The following is a 22,853-nucleotide window of genomic DNA, read 5'->3' on the forward strand; positions in this document are numbered from 1 at the left end:
ATTAGTTACAACAGATTTGTTGTAAATATAGAGTTGGAATTATTTACATCACCAAGTATCGAAAATATAAAAATTAAAAAACTGAAGATTGCAAAGATTTTAAAACAGTAAAAAACACACTACAGAAATGATTAAATATTCGAATACAGACGAACGGCTTGAAGAAATGACAATACATTCGATAATATTGTCTCACTGTTTTCTAGAATATTTCGGAAGTTAGCCCCTAGTTTAAACTACCGACGAAATGCCGAATAACAGACACAATCCACAATGATGTGGAATACAGTTCGCAGGCAGTCGCAGCGAATACAAAGGGTGCAACGGTCTGTCATCAGATGCCTATGAAAGAGCCTAGTGTACCGCATTCGCAAATGGAAAATAATAACCTCCTCCCGATGGTTATTCCTGCATGAAGAGCTGCACGGTGATACAGTATTCTTAACAGGAATCTACTCGAGCCCATATCCATGTATTAATAGTATAGTCAAAATTATTGATGTTGCTCTTCTTCAAAAAATGCATTAAAGAACATTTTTCAATATTGAAATGATTTTTTTTCAACTGACTAGGATATAAAATTATTAGCCCTGTTGTAACCGGGAGTTATCTACATTTATCTTCACGCTTACTTAAGAATATAATGTAAACAGTCAACAATATCATTTATATAAATTAAAGTTCCTGTGGTTCAACTGAGGTATAACTTTCTGACGCAGTCCTGAAAGCAAAGGCCAGAATAATAAATAAATTGCACTCTATCAAGTACGAACGAGTAAATTCCGTAAGATTATTCGATAAATAAAAGCAATGAAGTTGCCTTTGATGATCTACACTTTTTGAAAGTGAGTATAAATTACATCAATACGTATAAATTACATTAATCGGTGGATCACTCTCGAAATCATCAACTACACACCCCAAATCAAATTTGATGTGATTGATCAACAACTGAATAATTCTTGCTGACAAAATGTAATTCTAGATTCAGTAAAAGAAATAGCTGCAATTGTGTATGTCTAATACTCGTTTGCAGCTGATGGATGAACGTAGAAAATATAAGAATGCTAATGATGAAGAAAGTAAAAGGAACTATCGGCAATTAAGAAATGCTATAATAGGAAGTGCAAACTGGCGAAAGAAGAGTGGATTAAAGAAAAGTGTTCAGAAGTGGAAAGAGAAATGAACATTGGTAAAATAGACAGGAAAGTTGAAGTAATAGACAGAAAGAATAGACAGTGGAAAATACAGGAAAGTTAAGGAAAATTTTGGGGTACATAAATTAAAATCTAATAATGTGTTAAACAAAGATGGTACACCAATATATAATACGAAAGGTAAAGTCGATAGATGGGTGGAATATATTGGAGAGTTATACGGAGGAAATTAATTAGAAAATGGTTTTATAGAGGAAGAAGAGGAAGTTGAGGAGGATGAAATGGGAGAAACAATACTGAGATCTGAATTTAGGAGAGCATTAAAAGATTTAAATGGCAGAAAGGCTCCTGGAATAGACGGAATACTTGTAGAATTACTGCGCAGTGCAGGTGAGGAAGCGATTGATAGATTATACAAACTGGTGTGTAATATTTATGAAAAAGGGGAATTTCCGTCAGACTTCAAAAAAAGTGTTATAGTTATGATACCAAAGAAAGCAGGGGAAGATAAATGTGAAGAATATAGAACAATTAGTTTAACTAGTCATGCATCAAAAATCTTAACTAGAATTTTGTACAGAAGAATTGAGAGGAGAGTGGAAGAAGTGTTAGGAGAAGACCAATTTGGTTTCAGGAAAAGTATAGGGACAAGGGAAACAATTTTAGGCCTCAGATTAATAGTAGAAGGAAGATTAAAGAAAAACAAACCAACATACTTGGCGTTTATAGACCTAGAAAAGGCTTTCGATAACGTAGATTGGAATAAAATGTTCAACATTTTAAAAAAATTAGGGTTCAAATACAGAGATAGAAGAACAATTGCTAACATGTACAGGAACCAAACAGCAACAATAACAATTGAAGAACATAAGAAAGAAGCCCTAATAAGAAAGGGAGTCCGACAAGGATGTTCCCTATCTCCGTTACTTTTTAATCTTTACATGGAACTAGCAGTTAATGATGTTAAAGAACAATTTAGATTCGGAGTAACAGTACAAGGTGAAAAGATAAAGATGCTACGATTTGCTGATGATATAGTAATTCTAGCCGAGAGTAAAAAGGATTTAGAAGAAACAATGAACGGCATAGATGAAGTCCTACGCAAGAACTATCGCATGAAAATAAACAAGAACAAAACAAAAGTAATGAAATGTAGTAGAAATAACAAAGATGGACCGCTGAATGTGAAAATAGGAGGAGAAAAGATTATGGAGGTAGAAGAATTTTGTTATTTGGGAAGTAAAATTACTAAAGATGGACGAAGCAGGAGCGATATAAAATGCCGAATAGCACAAGCTAAACGAGCCTTCAGTAAGAAATATAATTTGTTTACATCAAAAATTAATTTAAATGTCAGGAAAAGATTTTTGAAAGTGTATGTTTGGAGTGTCGCTTTATATGGAAGTGAAACTTGGACAATCGGAGTATCTGAGAAGAAAAGATTGGAAGCTTTTGAAATGTGGTGCTATAGGAGAATGTTAAAAATCAGATGGGTGGATAAAGTGACAAATGAAGAGGTATTGCGGCAAATAGATGAAGAAAGAAGCATTTGGAAAAATATAGTTAAAAGAAGAGACAGACTTATAGGCCACATACTAAGGCATCCTGGAATAGTCGCTTTAATATTGGAAGGACAGGTAGAAGGGAAAAATTGTGTAGGCAGGCCACGTTTGGAGTATGTAAAACAAATTGTTGGGGATGTAGGATGTAGAGGGTATACTGAAATGAAACGACTAGCACTAGATAGGGAATCTTGGAGAGCTGCATCAAACCAGTCAAATGACTGAAGACAAAAAAAAAAAAAAAAAAAAAATACTCGTTTATTAATTCGAAAGTTAGTGGCGGGTTCTTTCTCTTCGTTTACAATAGCATCACGCGGGAACCAACCGACTGATTGCTTTCAAATTTTCAGGATATATTCATGTTATCCCAGGTAAGAAGGGTTTTAAGTCATAGATCGAGGCGCTAAACCCCTTGGGGAGAAGTTGTTAATTTTTCCTTGTCAAAAGTCTGTGTACTTTAGTTAGTGTAGTTACTACTATTCTGTCTTTTGTAAGTTAGTTTTTTTTCAGGTATTTCTAAAATCTGTTTACTGTATTTGTTATTTATCACTATTATTCTCTTAACCATGAGGATAACGAAGACAGCGGGGGGTCAAGGGGGCGGAGTCCTATCACTAGACAGAAGGGTGAGCGAAGCGAGCTGTGACCTGTTAGTACTTTTTATAAAACGTTATTTTAAAACTAAGGTGTACAATTACTTTTGTAGACAGAAAAGCAGTAGGTCTTTAATTATTGACATCTATTACAACCCCTTTTTTAAAAACGGACTCATATTTGTTAACTTCCAAACGTTAGGAAACGCATTATAATGTAGATAACTATTTAACGTATAAGTTAACAGCTTGAAAAAAATTATGGATACAATCTTTGAGTATTAATGACCAAAGGCCTTTCCGAATGAAACAAAATGTTGGCATTCTCAACTTCATTACGACAAAAATTATATGCAAAGGGAATAAAGGGTTCCTTGCATCTAAAATTAGATGCAAAGGGATCACCTTTGATAGAGTCCATTCTCTCACAATTATTTAACTCGGGAATATACTTTTTTAAATAACGCAATATATAATTCTGAATGGTTCTGATCATTCAAGACGAGAATCTCTAAACCCACTCTTACAGTACAGTAGTGTTACTGTCAATGCCAGTACTACTGCTCATCCGAAATCCAAAGTCATTTACTCAGTGTTCTTAATATTGTTACAAGCAATAAAATTACATAAATTAAAGAAAAATAAAACCTTCCACATTATATTTTGTGCCGAGGAAGGTAACCAGAAATACCGAAGGCGAATGAAAATCTCTGCTCTCTTTTATTTAAAAAATTGTAATTACGTAAATAATTATTCTGATACTCTGATAGTGAGATAAGCAATATATAAAAGAATACGATAATTTGGCATACAATTCCTAACCCATAAATTATCCTTATTGTTTCTAAACATTCACACATCCCAGATCGAAAGTAATACAAAGCTATAAAGACACCACAGCCTCTTATAAAGCCAACGCATTTCTGCTAGGCGAAACTGAACGGAACGCAAGGATGTCGGAGAGTGCAATACCCTCCTACTTTTCGCAATATACGGACTTGCGACCTTTGCTGCTGGGTGATTCTATTATACTGGCGGTTTATTAATAGTAGATGGCGTTGATTCGTTTGGTGAAGTTTTTGATCGGTAGTGACCCGGCGGAACGATGTGCTAATAGCCTATCTTCCGTAACGCGCTTCCTTTCAATCTAGAGTGGGCTGAAATCCTTTGTTTAAGGGGTCGTCCTCTCTTAAGAAAAGAGCACCGGAGGCGATTTTGGGCCTGCACTTTACATTTATTTTAATTTTTAGCACCGAAAAGATTTCACGGGACGGATTGAACGGGAATCACGCCGAGAGAATGAAGCTCATATGCGGCTAGTCTCCCAAGGTCAGCTCCGGTCAAACAATTTCTCCCCGGTCTAAAGGACCGGAACGCAGCAAATAATTCCGTCCATAAATAAAACAAAATAAATACAGAGTGAGAAACATAAAATCGAATTCATAAAAAAACCGCTACCCAACAATATTTATAAAAGACTCTCATACAACTAGCGCGACTAGTGGATTTACATTTTACTAGGTGTTTTAGATGCCGTTTGTCAGGTCGTTACGTGTCAGTGCAGTATACGTTTTGTGTAGTGCAGTATGGTGAATGCGATTGTGTTTGTGTAAAATGCCTTATTCAATCCAGGAGAGGATAGCTATAGTTGAGGCCTACATTCGTTCTGGATCGTTTGAAAGATCACATCAAGTATTCGTAGAAAAATTTCTGAATGCCTGTACCCAGAAAAGAGTAGTATATACGATTTAATTAAAAAATGGCGTACAACTGGTTCGGCTTCAAATGCAAAACGAAATAGGCAACCTTCCGTTAGGACTCCACAGGTCATTGCCGATATTGAAAGAAAAATTACTGCCAGTCCAAAAAAATCATTACGCAAGTTACCCAACAATCTGGTGTTAAAATACACATCTTGTAAAATTCTTCATGAATTAAAATTGAAACCGTACCGCGTTACAACTGTGCAACTGAACGAGACAGACAAACCGAAACGACTTGATTGTTTTACTGGCTTCTTGAAAACATTGTTAGTAGATAGATAGATCCGATATCGTATTTTATGTCAGACGATGCACGGTTTCATTTATCCGACCATGTGAATTCGCAGAACAACAGGCATTGGATGGCAGGTAATCCTCACGTGATATTTTAGCGTCTACTTCACGATGAGAAAATTGGTCTTTGGTGTGCCGTTTCCCGTAATCGTATAATGAGATCAATGTTTTTTTACTGGACTGTCAATACACAAGTTTACCTCACAATTTTCAAAGAATTCTATGCGTAATCAACTGATAATGAAAAAGAGCACAGCTTCTTCTAACAAGGCGGAGCAACGTGTCACACAACAAACGTTTCACAGAATTGCGTTCATGCAGCTTTCACAAATGAATGAGCTGTCAGCAGAAGACGGTGGCCTCTATGTTCCCCAGAGTTGTCTACTTGCGATGTTTTCCTTTGGGGTTAGTTAAAGGAGAGAGTTTATGTATCTAATCTCCACAATATTTATGAACTGAAGGTGAACATTCAACAAGAAATTAACACAATTAACAACAAGAAATTAACAACGTTTTGCATCAGACTACTCTCTATACTATCGAGAGTATAAAAGTTGAGCACAGAAGTGCATCGATGCCCAGGGTGATCATTTTGAGCATTTTTTGTAACAATAAGGTAAATAAATGCAATATTTAAATTACTTTTTATGTTTTTCTTACATAATTTATCCGTTATCATTCATAAAATTTCCTTCTAACATAACCTACCTATACTGCAGCGGTTATGTTATGGGTTCGGTTTTATGTTGCTCACTCTGCATAACTGCCATTAAATAAATTATTACCCGCCCGATGAAAGAAAGATACAGCAGCAAGGGACTTTTATTCAGGTTATGCGATTAGTAGGGAGATACAAATTCTTCCGATATCTTTGCATTCCGTTCCGTTCCGTAAAGCCAATTTTATACAACTGAAATAACGTTATATTAATCAAGTAAATTATTTAAAAAGTAATTGATTTTAAAAACTGAAAAATAGATTGTTCCCCCTCACTTCCCTTTCTATACTACACATCTACACATCTCGTTAATAAAAATATAAAGTTCATTCTGAATATTACAAATATTTATTACTATCCTGTATCACAAATAACTGCATAAACATGAATCGAAAATTATGGATCAATTAAAATTTAATTACGAGTAATATTGTTGTATTTATTATTACCTTATTTTATTATATATCATCATTTGGTTAACAATACTTGGACTGCGTTCCAAGTATTGGGCTTTTTTTTTAATCTATTAAACATTTTAAAAAAAGGTTCAATAACTAAATATTGCATCTCCAGATAAATAAAGTTAATTCATATCAAAATAAAGTATAGAAAAATAACTGTACCCTAATAATCAAGAGTAAAAATAACAATAATTTGAATGCTAACAGTTCATATTTCCTAAAAAGTATGTTTATTTTATGTAGAATCTTTTATATAAATAAACACATCCCACTCATTTCATGCGTGGTTATCCCACCAGATACTATTTATTGTACTGATAATATGTATCACTGAAGATAGTATGTACTAGAGATACTTAATTTCATTTACTGTTAATAAAAGTAAATTTAAAAAAATATTCGGCAAGTTTTAACAAAATTATATTAAACATTTTTAGCATCAATTGTCATTCATATAAATAACCATAGAAGTATAATATAAAAATCGGAAAATATCATATATATATCAGATGATAATTAAATTGTAACATATTTATTAAATCTTAAAAATTTTCGATAATAATTATTAAAATAAATACAATAATCAGTAATATGTATAATAGATATGCATTAAAATAATTGGTATTACCCTACACTGAAAATGGGTGGATTACTGGCCACAGAATGTAGCGCCGCCGACAAGCAATTTTATGCAAAATTATTAAACATTGTTCGTAATAACGTTAAACTTTAATCACACATTAATTTTCAAATATCAACCCGTCTGTGTCATAATTACGTTTGATTTTAAATACCATTTAAATATTTTCTTAATCATTTCATAAAACTGAATTTTTTCGTTCTTTTTGAAAATGATCATAGCTAAAATAACTATTGCTTGAAAGCAAAAACGGGTTAAAAACGGGAATAAAGGTTTTGTTTCAAGCAAAAAAACTTTAGTCAAAAAGTGAAAAAAGTGAGCAAGAAAGTGAGAAAACAATCGGTATAGGACAAAAATATTTGCGCGTTTCACACATATAAAGTAGACCTGCATTAAAATATTTAGTGAAATGGTGACGTTTCACTGTAATTTCTCTTGAGTGTTTTAGGGAATTTTCATACATTAATGAAAACATTATTATTGGGAGAGAAATAAAATAAAACCATTATTACGTAATTTTTTACTATTAATTTTAAATAAGCTATTTATTTTTTAACTCGTCGGAAAATGTATAACACAAGTAGCAAATATACTATTCTTTATCTAATTTCTTTATCTCTTACGTCTTTTCTACATTTAATTAACACTCAACAATTCACGGCTCATCTACGAGAGGTCAACTCGGCAAATATCTTTCCATATCCAGCTGACAATATTTTTAAGCATTTTCTTGTAACAATTCAATAAAATACAGAATTTAACAAATATATTGTCAATACAAAATATGCAGATTATAGTAACATTTCATATAAATTATCGGTCTTAGTTGCAGCTACAAAAATGGGAAAATTTTATTACGTCGATAAAAATATTTCTTTTGATATGATTTACTTCCAGAATTTAATAATTTACTTTTGTAATGTATATAATATAATATTCTTTAATATAATTTTCTTTCTTTTAATATAAATAGTATAACCTGAGCTTTATGCTTTGACTATTGATTTATAGTGAAATTATAATCAGAGATTTAGAGCACGGGTTAGATGTTATACCATTGAGAAACAACAATTAGGAAGTAATAATTTAATCAATCGATTTAACATATCATAAACACGGTATAAAAATAAATCCCATCAAGAAAATTAGGTTTTTCTGCCAGTACTGAAATTCTTCCTTATATTCAACAATTCTACGTGCATGGATAATTTCTTTTTTTCATAAACGAATTTTGTGCATCCACACTACACCAGTAGTGAGTAGTTGGATGACGTTCCGAAGCTAACAGCAGGAAAATAAATTTGCGTTCATAAAGGTCGCGTGCCGACCTCAGTAATGGAATGGTAGCGCATCTGCCTTCACACGAAAGGTTCTGGGTTCGGATTTCGATTAGTACCTGCAGTAAATTATAGAATAAATAAATAAGAACAAATGTACGTATTAACTAATGGATTGTTTTAAAAAAATAAAACGTTAAAAATGTAATTAACCGCTAATTATTCGAGTTAAGCACATACAGAAAAAAATTGCTCAAATCGATCGATTACAACTCATAATCGAAGCGAAAAGCAGTTCTTAATTTTATTTTAAATATTTCTGAATTTAAAAGATAATTTTATTTGCTTTTCAATTTTTGAATCTCGATCAGGCTTGGCATTTTCTCAAACGCCACAAAAATACATTTTTTATATTAGAAACAGAATATATAATTATTAAATTTTAAAATAACTCTACTTACAAATTTAACAAATAAATTATCTAATAATTAATAATAATTGTTACAAAATAACAAAAAAAAAGTACTTATACTTTTATTATTATACTTTTCTAGTTATTTTGTAACAATTATTATTAATTATTAGATAATTTATTTGTTAAATTTGTAAGTAGAGTTATTTTAAAAAGTGTTGTTACTTGTAAATTTAAAGAAAAATCTCAAAGTACTTATCATTCTATATATTACAATAATGTAGAAGAATGCGTGTAATTTAATAAAATAATTAAGTCAGCAACCATATAACTTCACAGAAAATATAATAGAAATTCTGCTATGTTACACCATAAATAAACGTAAACAACACGAGTAAAACTGAAAAAAATAAAATCTGAAAAAAGTTTACGAATATAAAGATTAACATTAGGCTGTCAAATTTCAATATTACTTTTGTTAACTATGATTTAAGTGTACTAATATAGATAGTAAAATGTACTAATGGCAAACATAGTTTTTAGATAGTCTTATGAAAAATAATCTCCTCTTCAGATAATTAGATTTTATTAAAAGTTACAAAAATATTGATTCGTATAGCAACAGTTAAAATAGTTAAAAGAACGTGTAAATATTCTAATTAGATATTACTAATACTATACGAGTCCATAATAATTTAACATTTATTCTACGATAGTGTATTTTGTTGATTAATGTTGAGTAGTTAAAGTATATTTAAGATAATTTTAGAGTTTACTTTTATATCTGACTAACGCAGTGATCATTAATGCTGATAATGAGTACTTTTAGAGAGGAAAGGAAGTGACCACTTTCCTGTAGTTCTTCCCTTATGCAATCTCTCTCCTTGATTCTGAACTGACGTCAATGTTCGCAAAACATCGTAAAAATTTACTCAAGTGCTATTTTCTCGGACGTTAATCGTAAATAATACAAACGTTGAACTTGAAAATGATACTTCCAATAATTAAAAAATGTATTTCATAATAATTATTGGAACACTTTTTACAGTTAAGTATATTTATTTGCTGTCATACGAAGGTGCCAATCTGGGCCGCCCAGGTAATATATAACCCTTGATAAGTCAAACCTACATCCTAACATGCAATTCTTATTCAAAGAGAGACGATTAGACCTAGATAGATATTACAACTTTTTTTTAAATTGTCTGAAAAAAAAAATTGTTCTATAGAAAATTAGAGATGCCTCCAAAATCTGTTTAATATTCCATTCAAAATTCATATTACTCTATTCCCCATTTAAATGCATTTTTCTGATTACATTGAATTCATGTTTTAAAAAATCATAGCGGTTACATTTTCACACAAGGCGTCTGAATAAACAAAGCCAGCTGTGTTAAAAGGTTTTTTCAATTTTATCTAATTACGTATTATTTCTTATTAAAAATGATTAGCATATTTTCAAATTTGTGATAAACGCCATAAACAGAGAAGAGTTATTAAAAACACAAATTTTAATACTTATTTTATTTTGTTACGCTTTTTCTACCTGTTCATGGTTTTGAAATATTTGGAAGTTAAAATTACCTAAATAATCAAGCAGAAGTTATAATCAATTAGAAAACTAGTTTTTCTAAACTATTACAATTTTGTAAACTCTGCTATTTTATTTAAATAATCGATTATCATAGTTCTTTCTTTATATTTAAATCTTCTAAAACTAAATATTAAGCTTCAAAATCATTTCAGGTTTTAATAGCCGGAATAATGGTGAAGCGCTTTATCAATTAAAATACCAATAAACAAAGTAGTAAAATTTTAAGCATGTTTCTTTTAAACAAAAATTCGCTTTATTGAACAAAAAGACTAAAAATTGGTAGTTTGTTACTTTATTTCAAAAAAGTTATGCGAAAAGATAACTTATAAAGTCATAATATACCAATAATACATCAAAACATGGTATTTAGTCATTAAAAATGTTAGCGGCTAACATAAAATGAAATAAATTGCGATCAGAAAAAATAAAATGTCGTACAAAAAAAAAACAATATTCTGTTTTATGAATAAATACCGTGAAAAAAGTAACGGAGTCAAAAGGAATTATTTCACTTTACTGCTTAAATTATAGAAACTTTTTTTAATTTTACTTTCAGAGATGCGATCCAGGTAAAGTATCTTAACACGTAGTACCACAATAACTAATGATATCAAGAGAACGATCATAAAATGCAATCCACAATATCACAACGTCATGATGTCGCGGCAAGTACTGTCAATTTCAGTAACTTAAAAAGATGCAACGCAGGTATTGTACACAATTATACATTAAAAGTAAAATATCCCTTTGTGGTAAAATATTCCCTGTCAGTTCTTTTAACAGCATGTTAAAAGATTGCAAAGACAGCATGTTATGGTACAGCATAAGATTTTCTATATAGACTTTCATTTCTCTTCTATTTTGCACAAGTTTTACGTACCGTTATCAAAAAATGCCTAAGATTAATCCAAAAGCTACTAGCTTTTCATGACGTTTATGCACCTACGACTACATTACAAATTTCAAAACTGAATTAATAAAAAACTGTACATATTTGCTAGAATATTTTTGTTTAATCTTGTTTAGAATCATGAATATTTTTACATGTAGATTTTTAACGCCAGCTAATAGAATTTTAAAAGTTACTCAAAAAAGAAAAAAATCCTCGTACAATTAATTCGCTTCACGTTACTGGTGTTGTTTCAGAAATACAAGTATTTGTCTGAGAATCTTGTACTGACTCGACGTCGAGTTTCTAATACAAGAATCCATTGAAAAAATAGGCAATTATAAAAATCAGTCTCAGCGGCTACTTTTAAAATTCCCAAGGTTACACAATTACTGAAATCGTTTCAGTCAACATTTTTTCAATTTATTATAATCTTCATGGAATTTCTTATTTCATAAAAAGTTTGTGAAAACGGATATTTTTATTCCTTAAAACTGGTAGCAATAACCGATATATAAATGCTTCCCTTTCTTTCTTCTTTAAATTTTATAGTCGGAAACTTCCGATTTATATTTATATTCACTTTATATAATTTATATTCAAAATGCTTCCCTTTCAGATGAAGATAAAGCTTCTGAATTTGCCTCAAGTTTCTAACTTTCCCCCCATCCTCACACTTAATCAAATTGAATCGGTATTGCTTTCGCCTTTAGAGCTATATTTACCTACAAAATTCTTTACCTTTAATGAAATTGTACGTTTTCCAAAGAGAAAGTCCCCAGGATACAATCTGATAACAGCAGAGATTCTAAAAAATCTTCCCAAGAAAGCAATAATTCTACTAACGTAATATTTTACGCTATTTCTTCATACGACTAAAATAACAATTCAGTGGACGTTCTCTGCTGTAAAACTGATCCAAAAACCCAAATGATGCTTCTTCATATCGTCCTATAAGCCTCCTTCGTCTCTGCTCCAAAACGTTTCAAAAAGGTTTACTTCATAAGGCTTCTTCATTAGTTTCGCTTTTTTATCTGAGTGCCGTTATCAGCGCCCGGACACTATATTTATACAGTACGTAAATAAACATTAAAAATTAACAATTACAAATTAAATTAAAAATAAGAAATAAAAATGTGAAATAAAACCACAATTAAATAGTACATCAATAATCTAAATTAAAAACAATAAAATTACCATTTGCTGTACGCCAAACGTTATAAATAGTTGAAATCTATTACTGAATACTCAAATATTTGAATATAAACGGACGGCCCTACGAAATTGTAAAAGATTAGATGACATTGTTTCATTGGTTCCCAACGTACTTCGCACTGGTTTGCTTGCATTTCTCCCGCCACCACCCCATTCGGTCGTCCTAAAGCATAAGACCGAATGTTTGTGCCACAAACGGCTAATGAGCCTCGAAACAGTTTAGCGACCAGTGTCCTAAATAACTCCTAGAGCTTACCTAACAGCGTGAGCTGATTAAGCGCGGTGCCATACACCACCGGCTTACGTGTCCCAACCGCTCACTTGGGTAGGCGCACCCCGTCTCTAAAAATATATATGACATCCATAATTTAAATTTACTTCGTCTAGACAGCAATTCGCTGCCACGCCTAGGTCACTGAATGCCAGCAAGTACCTTTCTTTTTCCTGTTTAGCCTCCGGTAACTACCGTTTAGATAATTCTTCAGAGGATGAATGAGGATGATATGTATGAGTGTAAATGAAGTGTAGTCTTGTACATTCTCAGTTCGACCATTCCTGAGATGTGTGGTTAATTGAAACCCAACCACCAAAGAACACCGGTATCCACGATCCAGTAAAGTACCTGTCCACCATATTAAAGCGCTTGACTGGCTGGTGGTCAGCCATATATATCTCTAGATTAGCTTCACACAGCAGTGCGGTAGGAGTCTTTTCCCTTAGGTAAACTACTGGTTTATTTATACTATTCATTCTATCATTATCATTTATTTTATATTAAGTATTTTATTTTAATATTTTTTAAAAACAAAAGCTTGCTCCTTCTGTCTAGCCAGGGAGCTCCTCCGCCCCCTGGTCCCCGCTGTGTTCATTATCCTCAAAGTTGTGAGAATAATACCGATAAATAACAATTAAAGTAAACAAACTTTACAAATTCCTAAAAAATAAACTAAATTACAAAAGACAGAGTAGTAGTAATTGAAGTGCACAAATATTTAACGAAGAAAACTTCATCCTCAAGTGGGCTAGAGCCTCGATCTCTGGCTTCAATCTGGCCTCAAATCTATGGCTTCGTGGTATCCGAGGATAACACGAATATATCCTGAAATTTTGAAAACAATCAGTCATTTGATTTTGTCGTGATGCTGTGCAAACGAGGAGACAGAACCCGCCACAAACTTTCGCATTATAAATAAGAAATTTCTATTTGTTAGAACAAAATGGGCGGCACCGGAAATGTTTTGGAATCTTTGCCGGCTTTTTATACCCTAATTATATTTTTAATAATACATATTATTCACTTAATAACAGCGTTTTTTTAAGCAGGTGTTTAGTATTGTAATGATAAACCGTAGTAAAACTTAAAATAATTTTAAACGTGTTTCTTGTAAATAGTATTTAAACCAAAATAATTTAAAATATTACTTTTTGTCTTTAATTTTTAACTATTCTCTCTTTTACTTAATTACCAGGCTAGCCTGATAAATTTTGCATATATTTGCTTAGCATGGGAATGAAAAGAGATATTGGAATGAAATAAAAAGTAAATAGAACTACAATGCCTTAGCTACAAAATATTTATTTCTCAATATAATCCCCGTTTACACGGAAACACTTTTCCCAATGTGTGACAAATTTTTGCGTCACTGAAAAATTCTGGCAGTTCTTTCTCTCGGATCCAAGTCGCCACAGCTTCCTTCACCTCATTGTCGGTGGTGTAATGATTACCTTCGAGATCCCTCTTGAGAGAAGGGAAGAAGTGGAAGTTGCATGGAGCCAAATCCGGCGGGTATGGCGGATGCGGAATTTACGGTAACCCAATTGCTCGATAATATAGCCTACTCGTTCTTCAGATATGCCTAAACAGTGCGTTGCTGTGTGATTCGCCGGTCACTTTGAAGCAAGTTATCCACCTCCTTTCGATGTTTCTCGTTAGTCACAGAAACTGGTCGTCCGCTGCAAGGTGCGTCCTCAATTGTCGCTTTACCAGCTTCACATTCCTGAAATTTCAACGCCCACCTATTCACAGTAATCCTGTTAACAGTTTCACTACCGTAAACCGCTTTTAAACGATGAAAAATATTTGTAGGATTCACATTTTCTGCTGTTAAAAATTCGATCACTGCGCGCTGTTTTAACCGTGTTGATATATTGGTTGTGCTCGACTCAATTTTAACTGCTACTGAAAACAAACCGGTAAACGGATTTCAACACATTATCGCAGGTTTCTAATGGAGGATTTTAGCTATATCTGCTACCACGCCCAACTCGATAGAACCTTTTGTCTCCGTGTAGCACGCTAGTGTGTAAAATTTATCAGCCAAGCCTCGTGTAATATTTTATTTGTAAATATAGTTTTGTCATCCTCGTACATTGTTCTCAACATTTCTTTAATAGTCTTTTTTATTTACATGAATTTTGTTCAGATTCTTGTATCATTTCCTCATTCATTGGGCTTTGTTGGCCTAATTCACTCGCTGACACTAGCTTACACTATTAATTAATATTGTTTAGTCAAAATTCAGATTTTATTATGTTAACATATACATACAGTAAATTATATATATTATTGAACATTGTAATACTGTATACTGATACAATCTTTTGTATCATTCATTCAAACATTAATGGATCATATATAAATACAAAGTGAACAAAATCTATATATATTTAGTGTTCTGAACCAGCGATTTATATAAAAGAATAATACTCCTAACCGAGGTACTATATACCAAGGCAGATATTATTCCACAAATTTGAATTGTAATTTTTTTTCACGTGATCTTTCACATTTTCTTTTAGTAGTTCATTTAAATATTTTATTTTATTTATACTAGATATAATTATTTAAAAATGTACACTGTTATTTTCATTTTGTAACGGTATATTTAATAAATATACTTTGCATACACCAAAAGAAAAAAGAAAAAAAATTTTCTTTTATATTTTAGTTTTGTTTTATATTACATGAACAGAACTAGAACTGTATTTGTAAACTCAACAAAGAACTTCAGTTCACTTATTAAAGAGCCTTATTATGCTTCCGCTGTCATTTCTAATGTATTTAAAAACCATTTCTTAAATGTTTAAAAACATTATTTAAATATATAATGTGCAATTTTTTTTACTGATTTCAATTTTTATTGACTTTAATCATTATATCTATCGGGATTTTTTTTGTTGTCAAATCAAAATGATATTCTTCTAGTTTATTTTTATTTTCTCACAATATTCTTTCATTCTCTGCGTGTTTGATCTTTCTCTCTTCTGAACATTTCACTTTGGTGTAATTCTTTTCCTTTCTCATCGTTTTAAACTCAACTTCGAATAGTTTTTGTCTGAGTAGCATTCTAGCTTTCATTTCCTGTTCTTGGATCCCTAGGTTCTGTAAATCTTTCTTCATTTGTTTTTGGTACCACGGTTGCTCTTTGGTTCCCAGAGTTTTATGAATATTTGTTTATTTATTCTCTGTCCGTCTAATCTATATAATGGCCCAGAGTTCTGTCTTCATGTAGTTCTCGGTTAGATTTCAGTTTGTATCTTTCCATTGTTTTCTTGGGGCCTAGGACAATTATGGCCAGGTTCTTAGATTGTTCTCAATTTTCTTTCTGTTTCTCTTTCCTTTTTGTTTTTCTGTTTTTTTCCTAGGTCGTAAGTTACGTTTCACTTCCATATAGTAGCACTAATCTCATCACTGTAGCGTAATATCTGAGTTTGGCCCTTTTTGAGATATTCTTTTTGTTGTAGGTATCTTCGGTCAGGAAACGTAGTTTATCAAATTTATTTGTTCTCTAAACTGTTACCGTTCTACCTATATTGTTGTATTTTATTATTTCCTTAGATATTTGAAACCAGACACTACTTTAGATTTCCGTATTCGGTGTCAATTTTCTTTTTGGGCTAATTTTCTATGTTGAGCATTATTTATGATTTTTCAAAGGCCTACTCTTTCACCCACCTGTTGATTCGCTTCTCCCTGTGTTTCTGTTAGTAGAGCCAGATCATCCCCAAGGCCAGACATCTGACTTGGGTTCCGCTACTTTTTGTCTCTATCCGTATTCATTTTCCGATCTTTCCTAGAAGGTCTTTAGTATATTTTGTCCATGATGAGGTTGAAAAGCAGGGAAGATATTCCTTCTTCTTGTCTTAAGCAAATTTTAATTTCAAAAGGAGTACTTAGACGTTCTCTGAATTTAATATTTGATACTGTGTTTATGATTGAGATGGTTTTTGATTTTGTTTTTAATGTTTTTATTAAAGGAGGAATTAAAAATATTAAAATAAAAGTTTTCACTTTTTTTGTTACTCTACAAATGTAACTTTTTTTATTACTATGTCTCACTATATTTAGGGTCCATCCTTCAAAAACTCTACATGCGTTTGTTACGAATTTATAATTAATTAATGCAATAATGTTATATATATGAATTACAAGATCAAAGATACTAAAACGTGAATAATGAATTTAGTGAATAAAGTGTAAAAAAATAAAAAGTTTTAAGAAATTTGTATACGGTTGTACTCGTCATAAATACTGTTTCGTAATGTACTTTCGCTGTCAAGTCAATTAAAATGTAAAAAATAAAAAGTGTTTAACAAATTTACATACGGTTGTAGACGTCACAAAGCATTATTTTTGCTGTGAAATTAATTATGCCACCCAAAGACAAGCGACTGGTCGATATAAACCTCAAGCACAAAAGTAAATAGCATTACGATCTTCACACGAAGAAAGGGGAAACAAGACGAGCAACGGGAAACAAAACTGGAAACCGATCGAGTACGTACTGCTGAAGCCCGTTCGTCTGAAACAGAGCAGCAACGGGAAGAAAGATCCATTACGATGATAATTATGATTACAATCTTCATCCGACTGTGGTTATTCGAAAAATGGATAAATTTGACTATATTGCAGTGCCCTCAAATTTATGAATGAAACATCAGGGATGTGCTGCGCGGGTGGAAAAGTGAAATTGCCAGAATTACATTCACCAGCCGAACTATTATCAACGTTGGTATTAACTATTATCAACACAAGACACCTTAACCCACCGGGATGGTCTAGTGGTGAACGCATCTTCCCAAATCAACCGATTTGGAATTCGAGAGTTCCAGCGATCAAGTCCATCGTTTGGTGAATATATTAGATCAAATTCAGAATGAAGGCAGACATGGGGTAAAGTTTTTATGTACACAGATGGCCTTCACTTTCTTCCAAACGTTTGCCCACTCGTATTTCTGCTAATGGATAAGACGTATTGTTGCCAGGATGGTTTTTTATCTATAAAACTTTCTGGATACATTCTGTATTTTTTAAAGATGAATATAGTTTCTGATGTTGGACGTTTTTTGAAAGCGTTGTATGCTTTTTTCTTCTTTCTAATCGTTTCACTAGTGAATTTCATTATTCCACCACGGAACGAGTGGCTTCCTGGGGTGTTCTGGAAATATATATTGATGCTAAGTCAAATATATCAGTTATTGCGTCGAGATCGTTTTCAATCACTCTAGTTGTTTGAGGGAGTTTTATGTTAGCAGTGAAGTTCGTCCAGTCTGCCTTACCAAACAATCTTTTTGGAATGAGATATACTTTCACTGAAGTACCGGTTGATATTTGCACCAGAAATTGGTGGCTTCCGTGAAGGTCCTGTACATTTTTGAAAGTGTATTTCTGTGCATCAATGCACTTATAAATGTTAAATCTCTTCAGAACGTCGAACCGTCTCTGACGTTTATTTAATATAACAAAGTCATCAGAATTTAAAAGGAACTTGGCCAACTCTCTTCTCCGTGATCTATGCGATCAGATTTCTAAATAGGATTATGTGTATTAAAGTCAACCATTAGCAGTATGGGTGAGGTAAGTTGGGCAATTAATCGCATTATGTCATCCACCTTTCGATCAAAGTTTGGTAAGTATATGCTGTAGATAATATGTGACGAACGGTTCATTCTGATTGCTACCGCTTTTAGAGTTCTGTATTTGTTGCAACCGCTTCGATAGTAGCTCTAGTCGACGTTAAATTTGTTAACGTCGACTAGAGCGTTAAATTAGTTAACGTTAAATTAACTTTAAGGTGCTACTCCACCTTAACTCTTATATTTGGCTGTTTATCTCTGAAAAATATTACAACTTCTTAAACTGAAACTTACAACTTGACGGAAATATGTTTCTTGCAAAGATATAAAAGTAGGGTCCACATCATGTACCAAGCGTTGGAGTTCAAGGATGTTTGACAAACATCCAACATGGATTCTGTCAACATGCAGAATCGAATCGTTTAATTTGTGATTAATCGAGATTTAATTTCTGAATTTGCATTTTGGACAATCCTTTTTTCTTCTCCATCCTAGGAATTACCACGTTGTTTAAAATCGTGTTGTCGCCCGTGTAGCGTCCAGGCTCAGAGTCAGAAACTAAGGAAGCGGCAGATGAAGAAGGGCATGGATTTGCGCTTTAAATAGATGTCGATTCAAGGACAAAAACAGGAGCGACATCCATGTTAGGAGTCGTTCCAGCCGTTTCCTCGGAAAGTGGAGAAAATGTCACTCCTTAAGTTGTGAGACCGTCTGGGAAAATAAAAGAGGTTCTGAAATAATTACTTTCTTAATAAATTCATCTGGCGGATTACGTATCTCAACCTGAACCTCAATTTTATTTTTGTTTTTTGAACCGGTCAGATGTGCTTTTACTTTAATTCAAAACATTTACTGACTGTAACTCGGGGAGGACTTAAAGCTTGTTTTTAGGGAAAGATTTCATTTTGCTGTCTATTATTCTCTCTTATCACGGTAACTAAAGTTGCGCAAGGTTACTGAGGCGATCTGGACGATCTGGATCAATACTTGTGCCACTGCCTAACCATCTATAACAGTAGCCGCTGCTTGAGCATATGTTGTTCCTCTAAGTTTACGGCTGTTTACAATTTTTTTGCCTTCGAAATACGAGTAGTAATCTTTTGTAATGTTTTCACTTGTTCAATTCTTGAACAGCTACTTCGTCTTTGTAAACAGGACAGTTTCTTGACAGGCATGTATGTTGTTCTTTACAGTTAACACAGAGGATCATCCCTTCATGATTTTTCTCCATACCATGATTTACGGCCTCTCACATCGAGCTGCTATATGGCCAAATCGCTGGAACCACAATTACCGCAAGGGTTGCAACACAAAATCTCGCACATCTAGAGAATGTATACCTGTGCGCACTTTCTCGGGAAAGGAAGATTTGTTACAAATGAACAGCACATGAGAAGCAGAAGGTAAAACTTCACCATATCTTCTCGTGTTCAGCCTTCAGCACTCTATTATACTCTGTGTTGACAGCTTCTCGACAATCTCGTGCTCAGAACAACTGAATTAAGTGGCGAAAAACAACAACTGTTTTTGATTAAGAGTGCTCTGTGGCTCAATACGTACAGCATACTCATCTATTTTGCTTAAAAAACAAGAATCTTTTGTGAATAGATATCATTAGTTGCTTCGACGTAAATACCACTGAATGTCTTATTTCTTTTATCGGGTTACCAGCACAGCTAGTTATTTCAAGAGCAATAAGAAAAGGAAGAGTTTATCTTCACAAAATTATCATCTTCTTTTGTAACACGAGGTACTTAATTCTAGCCGGTCTCCGTGGCACGAGTGGGAGCATATCGGCCTTTTATCCGGAGGTCCCGGTTTCGAATTCCCCCGGTAAGGTATTTTCACACCCTATAAAATAGCCATTCATCTCTAATTCTCTGAAATAATAACTCTTTGCAGATTCCTTACCTCATTTGTAATCCGTACAAATTCAAAACGCTTCTTCAGTTTCTCTTATGGCAATAAATGTGAACTCTCACTCACGATAGATTGTTCATGAAAGATTAATCCCTTCTGTAGCAAGGTTAGCCGCCGGAGTAAACCCCCGACCGGAAACTCCAGTGGAACAGGCAGTGCGGTTCTGGCAGAGAGCGATTGCGCAATCTCTGCACTGACTCCAGGCCTCTACTCACCGAGCTTTTAAGCCTCCGATACACTGACACACATGGACATCCTGACCCCGAAGAGGAAGACACCTACCACCATCCCCTCCGTATCAAGCCCTTATGGGCTTTACCGAAGATCATCTTCAAAACCTCAGCATTTAATATATTTCATTACACCTCAGCCAGGATGCTACCGATGCGAATCACGCCTGCAATCACAAAGATCACCTCCCGTCATCGTTAACAGTATAAGACGTTGATCGCTTAATAATATATCCCGATAGTTTTTTAATTTTAACCTATCCGCCCAAACAGGCGACGTATATAGCATAATTGCCTCGCATATGGCCTTACAGGATACTCATGGTCTTAATGTTAAGATTACAGTCAGGACTGACCACACATCGAATACCAAAGAAGGCACCACACGCCTTCTCCGCGACGTATTGAAGGTGCCTCTTAAATTCCAATTTCTCATCAAAAAACACCCCGAAGTATTTTTGAACTTTAACTTTTTTATACACTGATCTAACATCGATACACAGGCTCGCCGTGTAGGAGTATCATCGTGGTCTTCTCCGCGCCGAACGTCATCTTATGTTGATGACCCCATAGCGTAAGTATTCTGCAAGCCTGGATGGCTCGGAGTTCAATCTTCGCGAGCATCCTTCGTCCAGCAGGAGCCCGTCGTCAGCCTAAGCCAGGACGATACACCCCCTGGGCAACCTCAGCCGCAGAAGAGAGACAAACTCCACTAACCACAACAAAGGACCCAACACATTACCCTGAGGACATCCCTTGCACAGAGTCTCGCTAACCTCGTAACCACCCTCGCGGAGTAGCATATCTCGGTGTCTAAAGCTTTGCAATTCATGCAATTACACACCCGTACACACAGTACACTCTCGTTTCTGTAATTGATAAATGGCAGAGGGCCACTGTAGATTGTTAAAGGCTCCGGAAATGTCCAAGAAAATACCCAGAACATAATCCGCCGAACTGGCAGAGATAGTACACAATACCTTAAGCATAGCATTCTCCGTACCCTTTCCGGGACGAAACCCGTACTGATTTTCCATCAAGATCATGCGAAGTTAACCTCTCGTTTATGCAAAGATACATCACCGGCAGCAATGTCAGAGGACTATAAGATGAAGTAACAGTGGGATCCTTGCCACCACCCTTATACAATAATTTTACAATTCCCCTCTACCAACACACACGAAAGTATCCCCAAACAACAATTTATTAAAAATTCTTGTGATGGTCTTAACCCACACCCCTAGAGAGCGAACAAGGAGCTCCACCGTTATGCCATCAAAGCCTTTCCCTCCCCAAACCACAAATGGCCTGGCGCACCTCAGCCTCAGTAACCTCCAAGGACATTGCATCTTCGCGAAACAGGCCAACGTCAAGCCGAACCCGCAGATGATGTGCGGTCTCCTAAATTTCGTTGCCATCAGGCAATAGGTCATTAAAAGCCTGCATAGAATTTCAGTTTTATCTGAAATTACTTCATGCGGGTCGAGAGAGCGAACAGAAGAACATACTTTCTTCGTTTATGTCCTAAAACTTTATACACCACAAAGTAACAATGTTCACTGGACAAGTTTTAATTTGACACTTTATAACTCCATAATATTCCAAGTTAGCAATAGCCTTCTTATGGGAGGTAGTACCACATCACACAATATAAAGCTTTAATTTTTTACTTTCAAAGGCTTCCATAATTTTACTATGACGTTGACAGCCTTTAGAATTGATTGTTCTATTCTAGAATCATGTTAATATTAGTAATTTTACCAAAACATTCTTGAGAATTCAAAAAATCTAGTAATAGGCCCATAACTTCAGAAGAATCCAGTCTCCTATTTTGTATACTGTTATGGACTTAGAATATTTCAGAACTGAAGGAAAGATAGCTGTGTAATACTTATTATGCAATTTGGTTACAGAATGCAAAATGGTAGTTACAAACTTTCATTAAAAAATTTTAATTAGATTATTTTAGATTAGATTAGATTATATTTTTAATTTAAAAATTTAATTAAATTTATTTATAAATTTTAATTTAGTTCCAAAGTAATTAAATAAAATAAATATTAATTAAATAAATACCAACCTCTTAGCTTTAGGAGGCTTCAGTCTAGGTACTACTTTTATATTAATTTCCAATGAGGTGAAATTTCTTGCCAATGAATAGTAGTTAATTGAAAATTCTCGTATAATCATTCTAATGGCTATTTCTCAAGACAAGATATATATAATTGTTTTGCATTTATTTGTACTCATATATGTTCTACAACATCATGAT

General features: G+C 33.6%; 1 protein-coding gene across 2 annotated transcripts in view; it reads right to left on the bottom strand.

Annotated features, from left to right (window-relative positions):
- Nucleotides 1-11,150, bottom strand: part of LOC142325208 (organic cation transporter 1-like) — a 132,257-nt gene extending 121,107 nt beyond the window's left edge. Inside the window, exon 1 of one of the 2 annotated variants that reach the window (XM_075366675.1) lies at nucleotides 11,022-11,150. The gene's annotated coding sequence lies outside the window, so the exon portion shown is untranslated. Of the gene's footprint in view, nucleotides 1-10,945 lie in introns of both variants that reach the window. The other variant, XM_075366665.1, reaches the window with a different exon arrangement.
- Between the last annotated feature and the right edge of the window lie 11,703 nt (nucleotides 11,151-22,853).

Source organism: Lycorma delicatula, chromosome 1, assembly GCF_047948215.1.
Source record: "Lycorma delicatula isolate Av1 chromosome 1, ASM4794821v1, whole genome shotgun sequence".
Taxonomy (NCBI): Eukaryota; Metazoa; Arthropoda; class Insecta; order Hemiptera; family Fulgoridae; genus Lycorma; species Lycorma delicatula.